The sequence below is a fragment of the Aythya marila genome (assembly GCF_965140915.1).
Source record: "Aythya marila genome assembly, chromosome: Z".
Classification (NCBI taxonomy): Eukaryota; Metazoa; Chordata; class Aves; order Anseriformes; family Anatidae; genus Aythya; species Aythya marila.
This window is the reverse complement of record NC_139080.1, coordinates 15,282,859-15,293,622: the sequence shown is the minus strand read 5'-3', so window position 1 is coordinate 15,293,622 and position 10,764 is coordinate 15,282,859.

The following is a 10,764-nucleotide window of genomic DNA, read 5'->3' as shown; positions in this document are numbered from 1 at the left end:
ATATGAGCATTTCAAAAAATATTAAAAATATCTTTGAACATCAGGCTTCATCAGATAATGATTCCAATACCAGATACAGCATGTATTCTGGACAAAACAATCAATTCTGTGTGGAAGGGTAAAAAATGTCTTTTTACAAATAGTAAAAAAATCAAATGAGGGAGCTGAACTAGAAGACAGAATGTGTGCATTACCCAGAAACTGAAGAGATTTCCAGACAGATGTACTTACAATGAAGTTATGCTGAAATATACATGTAAACGAACAAGTGCTGACCAAGAACCAAATGGAATTTTCTCATTCATTCAATATTTACAGTTCTTTACAGTTCTTTACAGTTCTTTACATTCAATATTTACAGTTCTTGCAGCTTTAGCAAACAGTACAATAAAGACATGAGCTTTGTATGTTTAATAATTTTGTCTTGTATCCATCATTTCCTTTACTTAGCATTAGAAGGACCAATGCTAATTTGTCAAGTGAAGATAATGAGCTTTTCAAAAAATCAATGTTTTTTAAGAATATGCCTAATATTAAAGAACTAAGTTAAATAAATAATTTTCTTCAAAGTTAGCAATCTTAATGACCTGTAGCTGTTATTATAATGCAATGAATTGTTAAAATGGAGCTTGAAATATTTATTTAAGATATTCAATTTTGTAAAGCAATTAAGTATGTAAATAATTTATTAGTTGATAATCTAAATGTAGACTATGAAAACCCCGATCTTTCGAGTCCTTATCATGGACAGTATCTTAAATGATTTTCTGTTTCACTGTCCCATCTCATCATGTTCTTAAAGCTCTATTTTGCCCTCTAAATTTTGACTGAGGATGGAAGCTCAGGGAGCTGCCACATTGCATGCTGTTTTGTTTGTGTGTTTCCCTATTCCATGGCATCATTTGTTTATGTAGAAGGCAGGATGTGCTCAGCACTCAGCAATGTTAGGCAACAGTGCCACTGGGAATACAACTCCTGCTGAAAAAAAACAATAAATTAAAAATAATATGATGTATTATTAATGTTTTATTTTTCCAGCAGGAAAATTCATCACTTTTTGCGTAATTATTGCTACATATGTTATGTTCTCTAAAATAACTTTTGTGAATTCCCTATTTTTATTTTACTATATGGAGAACTAAAGCATTAACATGTATTTTCAGCAGTCATAAAAACGATGCCTATTTTTAATCTCCACCCCCTCATCTCTCACTGTCGTTTTTTAAGTATTGCTTCTGACAGTTTTGGAGGTTTCATTTTTGTTTTGTGTAACAGTGAAACCTGTATTTGTAACTGAAAAACCCCGAGAAACTTTGATTTTTTCACAGCACACCTCAGCTGAATGTGATAGTTACCCAGTAGATCGCCTCACCATTTTCCTGACCTCCACCCAACCCTTCTTTAGGATAGGCACCTGACATTCCCATGCTTTATTACTCACTCTTTGGGGACCCTCTGGGGATGTACAACACAGTAGGCAGACCAAAGTGACTGGTACCCAGGTAGCCCCCAGAAGCAGGGCAAATCCCACCGTCCCAAATGATTTCACAGAGCCCTTACCATGAGGTGGAGGGAAGGGCCCCTGTGCCCCACCGGCCCTGCCTGTCCCCCCCAGCAACCCCACAGCCTGTGGGCAGCCTGTGCCCCGAGTCTGAGTGAGGTCCTTTGAGGGGGCTCAGGTCCTAATCAAAAGACACCAGTAGCTTCTTCCAGTGTGCCCTGCCACCACACCTCACCCCATGTCCCCTCACGGCTGCCTGCAGCTTTTCCCTCAGCAGGCTGAGGTGAGGAGCATGGCGGCCTGTGGCCCTGTGGGCGTGAGGCTGGCTCTGGGAGCAGGGCTGCTTCCACCCCCCTCAGCCGTGTGGTGGCTGGGGGAGTGGGGCAAGGGGGTGCCTTTGTCATGACAGCACCCCAGGGGCAGTGACTCTACCCCTCTGTTTCCCCCCCAAAATAAACGTAACCCGAACACCTCAGCAGAGCACCTGTCAAGGCCCTGATTTTGCTGCCTGGGCAGTGCATGAGTTATCTCATCAAATGGCTCCTGACATCAACATTAACGTTAGGTGAGGGGGGATTCCACGTCTGAATATTCCTATGAACAGAGGTGAATAGACTTTCGATGGAAGCAGGTCTGTGAGTGACAGAGAGATCGATTGATTCCCGTTATCTCCAGTTTCCAAGTATTTACACTGTGCCTGTAGCTATGGTTACCAAGCAGTGATACTCTCCTTGCAGATCACTCCTTTTTCTGAGGTAAAGGGCTTCTGAGTAAAGTTTCCATGATAGCCATGTTAGTGGAGAACCATGCCACAGGGCCCATGGAGGTCGAGCTGGAGCTCACTGCAGCAGTCAGGACATTATCTGCTCTGTAGGAAGGCTGCTATTTGGGGCCATGGTGTGTAGGTGCTGCTGCCATGCTCGTAGTGATGGAAGGTTGTGCTGCTGCTTTGGGTAGGCCGGGAAACTGCAGGATCTGCTTACAACTGAGACAGAGCAAGTTACTCTTTTATTTATTTATTTGTTCGTTTGTTTCTGTGATGGATATTGATAACAAATCCAGTTAGGATTACCCTGTCCTAGTATGATTTGTATTCTGACAAGATGTTTTTGTTTGTTTTTTTGTTTGAAAGTAGACACATAGGAATGAAAGAGACCCACCGGGTTACTGAAGACCATCCCTGTGAAATCAAGAGGCAACCAAGCCCTGTAGTTACACAGGAAAACTGAACAACTCCCCCTCCAGCTTCTTCTCACCTTATTAGGTATAAAATGCTTATTTTCCAGGCTAATGTTCAGTTGATGACTGAGACATACCAACATCTCTATAATTCCTGTAGGAGCATCTGTATATTCTTCTTTGTATCTTGCCTTACCATGGAAACAAACTGTGCTGAGGCAGTGGGGACTCTTCAGCAGGGGGGCTCATAGCAGTAAATGTTGTAATTGTAGAACAGGCTCATTAGCTAGAGACCTTTACTGAAAGCATCACAGGAAAGCATTAACTATCTTGTCATTAAAATGATCACAACTAGGTTTCAGGGTTAGTAGTGCTGGGTGACTATTTGTCTTCACAGAATAATTTAGTTTGGAAGGGACTTCTAGATCTTGCCTGGTTCGAAATCCTTCTCTGAGCAGGGCCAGCTTCAAAGCCAGACGGAATTGCTGATGACTTATCAAGTTCAGTTTGGAATATCTTCAAGGAGGAGATTATTTTATGATTTAAGCTTCTTGAAGATAAATTGTTTTAGAAGCTTGGACTTAGACAGAAGTAATTGTTAATTTACTTAATTGGCTTTGATTTTTTCAGCATCATGCTGTAAAATTAAGTACCTATATACATTTGCATACCAGAATAAGTGGACTTGCTCTCAGAAATGCTAAATAAGTCTCAGGTGGTATGGTTTTATTTGTATCAGAGAAGAAAGACATTACATCTTCGGTGCCTGTTGATGCTGTCCTCAAGACCAGAACTGCTTGTCTGTGTAACTCAGATAGCTCTGGGAGCGTGCAGAATCCTTTATGTCTGAAAACATCCAGAGAGGTAACAGCCTACCAGTCATGGTCACAAGTACTATCTGTAGGCAACAACATGATCAGAGTGTGTGAGGGTTGCTGTCCACTGGCGTATACACACAGTCAAAATGATGAAAATCATTTTTGTGCATAGAAGATCTGTGGCTGAGATAGATACAAGACGGTAAAGCGCAGTGCCCTCAAAGTCATAGACTAGACTTGGAACTCTAGGTGCGTCATGATGACAAGTATTGATACTGAAAGGGGAACTCCTGTCATTTCCCGGTAAATTTCTGTGATGTTTGTGCTTTCTAGCTCACCTTTCCTGCTTCACTGACCAATTTCCACGAAATCTGTTATACGCCTCCCATTGTACTTGAAAACTGCAGCACCCTCAAAAGCCTGTTCTAAAGGGTAGGCACTTAAAGAAAAAAAAAACAAAACAAGTTTAATAAAGTTATATGTTTGAGAAGACTAGATCAATGCTTTAATCAAAGTGAAATGTCACAAGCCATAAGTGCTCTTCTCAGACCTGCAAAAAGGTGCAGAATCACTGTTGATTGCTCTAAAGATTTTTAAAAAAACAACCCACAGTCCTAAGTGTTGAGGATTTTAAAGCACAGTAAACCACGAAGTATTGCACAGTCTGTTTTTAGAGTTAATTATTTAGTGGTGGTTTTATTTTATTGATCACATTCAAAGGAAGACAGGAAATGAAGACTGAAATCCAACTCTCATTAGAAGGCAAAAATGTTACACTGTGGTCATTTCCAATAACGTGACTCTATATGTCCATACATGAAAACATCATAGAATCATAGATTAGGACATTCCAAGTTGGAAGAGACCCACAAGGATCATTGTGTCCCACTCCTAGCTCCACACAACACAAACTAGAAATCAGAAATCAAACTAGAAACCGCTGCCTGACCTCCAGCAGCTCAGTGCTGTGCCCACTGCCCTGGGGAGCCTGTCCCAGTGCCTGACCACCCTCTGCGTGCAGAGCCTTTCCCTAAGCCCCAGCCTGACCCTCCCCTGTCCCAGCTCCATGCCGTTCCCTCGGGTCCTGTCGCTGTCCCCAGAGAGCAGAGCTCAGCGCCTGCCCCTCCGCTCCCCTCGTGAGGGAGCTGCAGGCCGCCATGAGGCCTCCCCTCAGCCTGCTCTGCTCTGGGCTGAGCAAACCAAGGGACCTCAGCTGCTCCTCAAGCATCTTGTCCTTCAGATCCTTCACCTTCTCCATAGCCCTTGTTTGGATGCTTTCTAATAGTTTTCTGTCCTTCTTATATTGTGGTGTCCCAAACCACATGCAGTTCTGGAGGCAGCACAGAGCAGGACAATCCCTTCCCTTGACCAGCTAGCAGTGCTGTGTTTGATGCATCCCAGGGTACAGCTGGCCCTTTTGTCTGCCAGGGCATCCTGTTGAGTCTTATTTAATTTGCCATCAAACAGAATCTCTGGGAAGATGATTACTGGATAGAAAAGCAGAAAACAGACTCAGGGAAAAAAGATGACGAAGTCTGACACAGAAATACACAAAACAACAACAAAAAAAATAAGTTGGAGGGGAAACATGTAAGTTTTAATAAGTTTAGAAGACAGCAAATATTCTTTTGTTTTAGCTTTTAAAATAGTGCTGTTAAACTAGTAAGTAGTTTAATATTGCAAACATCCAAAATATGAGTTTGTCTAGAATTCATTCTGCTTTTTGCCTTTTCATAGGGTAGTAACTTTGCTAGCAAGAAAGTTCAAGAGTCTGGTGGTCACTGAAAAATGTGTAACATCTACTGCCTATTAGGCAGGTAGGGAGATTTTTTATTTTATTTTATTTTTTTTTTGTGACAGAAATTATCATGTAGCTGGGCCATGCTATATTAATACAGTGCAGTCTACAAACAGTTTCTAATAGTGGTAAACACAAATGCATTTTGCTGCAATCATGAGCATCCCCATAGGAGAAACTTTTCTGTGTCAAAGACCCAAGACATGTCAGTCCCATCCATGTTTCCTATTCATTTTCTCAGCAACAGCAGCATCTGAATACATTTAAAACGCCATTAGCAGGTTTAGGCCTACATGATTTTTTTTACTGTTCTTTATGCTATTATTACATGGTTTTTTAACACCCAACCCTATTACCTCAGCCATACCAGAGGAATGTGCCACCTGCAGTTAAAATAACAACAGTGACAGCACTTACCAGAATTAAGCTTTGCAATATTCCCCTTATGCTGAAGAAAGAGCACGTGGAAGAGCAGGTTCTACAACATCAAGCTGCAGAGTAGCTTAATAAGACAGAAGAGGAAATTTTACTACCATGTATCTTGGCCAGCAGGATACTGTTTGCTATGTTGTTTTACTCTTGAAATAAGGATTTATTTTTCCAGTTTAGGTGAAAGCTGTCTGTCAAGCTTCATTTTTAGTACAGAAGCACCCAATTCTGTTTTGTCCTCCCAAATATTCTATGTTACTCCAAAGGATGAAAACATGCAAATATGGACAAATATATATTTATTTAGTGCATTAAGGTACTAGAACTCATTTAAATATGGATAACTCAATGTACAGGAATGCCAGTGAATAAGTCCATTTCAGTAGGGGACCAAACTAAATGCCTCTACACCAATGCACCTACCATGGGAAATAAGCAAGAGGAACAGGAGTCTTTAGCCCAGTCTCAGGGCTACTGTATCATGAGCCTCGGATGTGGTGGGGTGGCTCTCATGATCAGAGTGAAATGGATGGCTACAGGCTCATCAGAAGACATAGGCAGGGAAGGAGAGGAGGTGGGGTAGCCTTCTACAGTAGGAAAGATCTTGATTGCTTGGAACTTAGTTATGGTGATGAAAAGGTTGAGTGTTCCTGGGTAAGGCTCAGGGGAAAGGCCAACAAAGAGATATAGTTGTAAGATTATGCTATAGACCACCCATGATGAAGAAGCAGATGAAATATTTTGTAAGCAGCCAGGAGAAGTGTCATGATCCCTAGCCCTTCTTTTAATCAGAGACTTCAACTTCCCAGACATCTGCTGGAAATACAATACAGTGGAGAAAAAGCAGACTAGGAGATTTCTGGAATGTGTGGATGATAAATTCTTGATGCAGGTGGTGAGGGAACTGACTAGGCAAGGTACACCATTTGGCCTACTTGACCTATATTTTGTTAACAGTGTATGTATTGTGGGAGATGATGTGATGGTTGGAAGCTGTTGTGGGCACAGCAGTCACAATATGGTGGAGTTCTTTATCCTTGGAGAAGCAAGGAGGGCAGTCAGCAGAACTGCTACTTTGGATTTTTGGAGGACAGATTCTGTCTGGTTGACAAAGTCCTTTGGGAGACGGTTCTAAAGAGCAAAATAGTGCAGGAAAGCTGAAAGTTTTGCAAGAATGAAATCTTGAGGGTGCAGGAGCAGGCCATCCCTATGTGCCAAAAAACATGCTCGTGGGGAAGAAGACCAGGCTGGCTGAACAGAGAGCTTCTTCTGAAACTCAGGAAGAAAAGGAGAGGTTAAGACCTTTGGAAGAAGGGGCAGACAACTCAGGAGGACTGCAGAGATGTTGTGAAGTTATGCAGGGAGAAAATTAGAAGGGCCAAAGCCCAGCTAGATCTTAATTTGGCTACTGCAGAAAAAGACAGTGAAAAATGTTTTTATAAATACATAAAGAACAAAAGGAGGACCAAGATGAATCTCCATTCTTTATTGGAAATGGGAGAAACTTGGTGATTAGAGATGAGGAAAAGGCTGAGGTACTTAATGCCTTCTTTGCCTCAGTCTTTATTAGGGAGGCCCAGTCAGTGTGGGTTTATTAAAGTCGAGTCCTGCTCAGCTGACCTGATCCCCTTCTGTGGTAAGACAACATGTTTAGAGGATGAGGGAAAGTCTGTGGCTGTTACTGGGACTTTAGCAAGGTATTTGATGATGTTTCTCACAGCACTCTCTTGAAGAACCTGACTGCTCATGGCTTGGATGAATGTATTGTTTGCTGGGTAAAAACCTGGCTGGGTGGTGGGCCAAAAAGGTTGTTGTAAATGAAGTTAAATCTGTTTGACAGCAAAACTGGTGTTCCCCAGGCTCAGTATCAGGGGCAGTTCTGTTTGATGTTTTTATCAGTGATCTTGATGAGGCAATTGAGTGCACTCTCATTAAGTTTGTAGACAACATCAAGTTAGGCAGGAGTGTTGACTTGCTTGAAGGTAGGAAGGCTCTGCAAGGGGACCTGTATGGGCTGGATTGATGGGCTATATCCAGTTGTATGACATTCAACAAGGCTAAGTGCCCAGTGCTGCAGTATGCTGGGGAAGAGTGGCTGGAAAGCTGCCCAGCAGAAAAGGATCTGGGGGTGTTGGCTGATATCCAGCTGAACATGAGCCAGCAGTGTGCTCAGGTGGCCAAGAAAGCAAAAGGCATCCTGTCCTGCATCAGAAACAGTGTGGCCAGCAGGGCTAGGGAAGTGATTGTCCCCCTGTACGTGGCACTGGTGAGACCACACCTCCAGTTTTGAGCCTCTAACCACAGGAAGGACACTGAATTGCTGGAATGTATTCTGAGAAGAACAATGACGCTGGTGAAAGGACTAGAAAACAAGACATGAGGAGTGGCTGGGGGAACTGAAACTGTTTAGCCTGGAGAAAAGGATGCTGAGGAGAGACCTCATGGCTCTCTACTGATACCTGAAAGGGGGCTGTAGCAAGGTGGTTGTCAGTCTTTTTTCTCAGGTGACAAGTGATAGGATGTGATGAAACAATCTCAAGTTGTGTTAGGCTTATATTAGATGTCAGTAAGGATTTCTTCATGGCAAGGGTGGTTAGGCATTGGAATAGGCTGCCCGAGGCGGTGGTTGAGTCACCAACCCTGGAGATATTTCAGAGATGTGTGGATGTGGCGCTATGGGACAAGGTTAGGACTTGGTAGGTCAGAATGGTAGTTGGACTAGATGATCTTGAAGGTCTTTTCCAACCTAAATGATTCTCTGTTTCTATGATTCTATGTTACCATCACTCATGCATGTTTGCTACTTAAGTCCTGAATGGGACTTATTAGGAAAGAGAAAAAAGATTATGTATGCGACCTTATCTTTCCTCATAATTGGAGACATCAAATAACATAAAAGGCCACTTAGTTTCAGCATGTTCTGGAGCTATTATTTTGTTCAGAAGCAGATAAAATAAGGTACTATGTTCTTCCACAAAGTGTTTTTTTTTCCTCCATACTTGTGTCTTTTCACTTGGCAACAGATGACCTAATCCTTCCTTTATAACTTCATTGAAAAAATAATGGTAATGCATGAAAAAAAAAGAGAGACAGAGAAAAAGGTAAACACTAGGTGAACTGGAAATGAAATCTCCTAAGATGTATGTCATTCTGTGCCTCTGTAAAAACCTTTGTTTTTGTAGCCTCCAGAAGGAGTCATTAGGGTCAGATATAAAATCACGCAATCTTTTTTATTAGCGGTATCGCATGCTTGACTTTAAAAGGTTTTAGTCTGCCTTCTGAAATAACTTTCTAAGCAATTGTGACTGTGGATGGAAATCCAGCTCACTGTATCATGCTGTCTGCAAATCTTAGTCTGGAATAACCAGTGTTTGTCTGCAGCATAACTTTTAATAAAATATTTAGCCATATGGTATTGAAGATAGACAACATGTTCCAGCACTTTGCTGCACAGACAGACTGGTACGTGCTGTTTCCAAGGGGAAAAAGCCCCTCACATGTCATTAGAGCCTAAGAGACTTTTACAGTCATTTAGCTTGTCAGAACAATATTTTTGTTTTAAAAGTCTCAACCATCACCCAAGCAGGACTGAAAACATTACTGTGTAGCACAGCGTATTTGGTCTTTGTCTGACACAGATGCTCATTTATGCTGATTCCGTTTAAATTCTCTCAAATACATAAGTACATACCAAAACCCAAAGAGAAAGGACATACCGAGACTGAATGACTGAATATACTAATACAAAATTTTAATTGCTGTTACAGGGTAGAAAATGTCTATCTGTACACAGGTTCAAATTCTTTTGAACTGAGCTTAAAAGTTGCTCTTCAGTAATCAAATGTTCTTCATTATTGTGTCAATACCATCAGCTTTGAGCCAATTTCTGATAGAACATAATCAGCAGAAACACATTTTTTACTGAATATTTTTTTAAATAAAACTTGAAGTCACTAAAACAATTGCTTTACTTTTTATTTATTTATCTATCTATTTATTCATTTATGTATTTATTTATTTATTTTTGGGTCTAGAGATCTTTACTTTTGATAGAGCAGCCATGTCAGCATTCCAACCACGCCAAAGCTCTCTCCTGCAAGCTGCTGTGCAAGCTTAGAAAAAGACAGTTTTTGCTTGGAAGCATTTAACAGATAGATATTCTATCCAGTTTGAATAGGATATGACAAAGAAGACTGATGAACTTTAGGGTTGAACAGCAACAGAGAACAGCAAGAGAGAAAGAAGGATGAATTCAAGAAAAATATTTTTTTTTTTCCACTAAAACCCTAACCTAGTCTGCATTTCTTTGCTTTCTCATTTACATAAGATTGATCTTTCTGTTGACATACCAATGAGCCAAACTGTTACAATTTTAAACACATTCATAGCAATTATTTTATAATTTATTTGTGATTCTAGGTCTCTTTTAAAGTAATACTGAACTTCTCCTGGCCTAATTTTCGTATACTCCTAAAAAATAAAGGTGGTAGTGAGTGTTTGAACCACATGGATGTGTTTGTATAGGTCAGATTGGCAAGGAGAATAGTTTCTTAAATACATGTAAAACACCATTTTCCAAGATGATTAAATCTGGTCTAATTAATCCTATCCAAAGGAGTCCAATTAGAGAGTATTCTTGTTCGAGCCTGCTTTGTTTCTTCCCAACAACCCTCCTCCTCCCCCCACTATTAGCCTTTCTTCTGTTGAAATTAAACACTGGGGGAAGTCCTGCGAGAAAAAAATGCATGTGCATGAAGCATCATTTACTACACCGTGGAAGTAGGAAGACAACTTGTATTGACACCTATGCATCTGTTTTGTTGTATTTGTGTTTGTGACAGTGCTCGGCTATCAATACCAGGCTAAAAGCATTCATTGTGCATCTGAGCAGTAATTTAATACTCACTGAGGAAATTCAGAACATTGTTGTAATTGATTGATTGGTGGAGATCAACTAATTAATTGTAATCATACTCCAGAAATAAATCGCGAAGTTGTTATTTACACTATAGAAGCAACAGACTTTGTGTCCCTGGAAC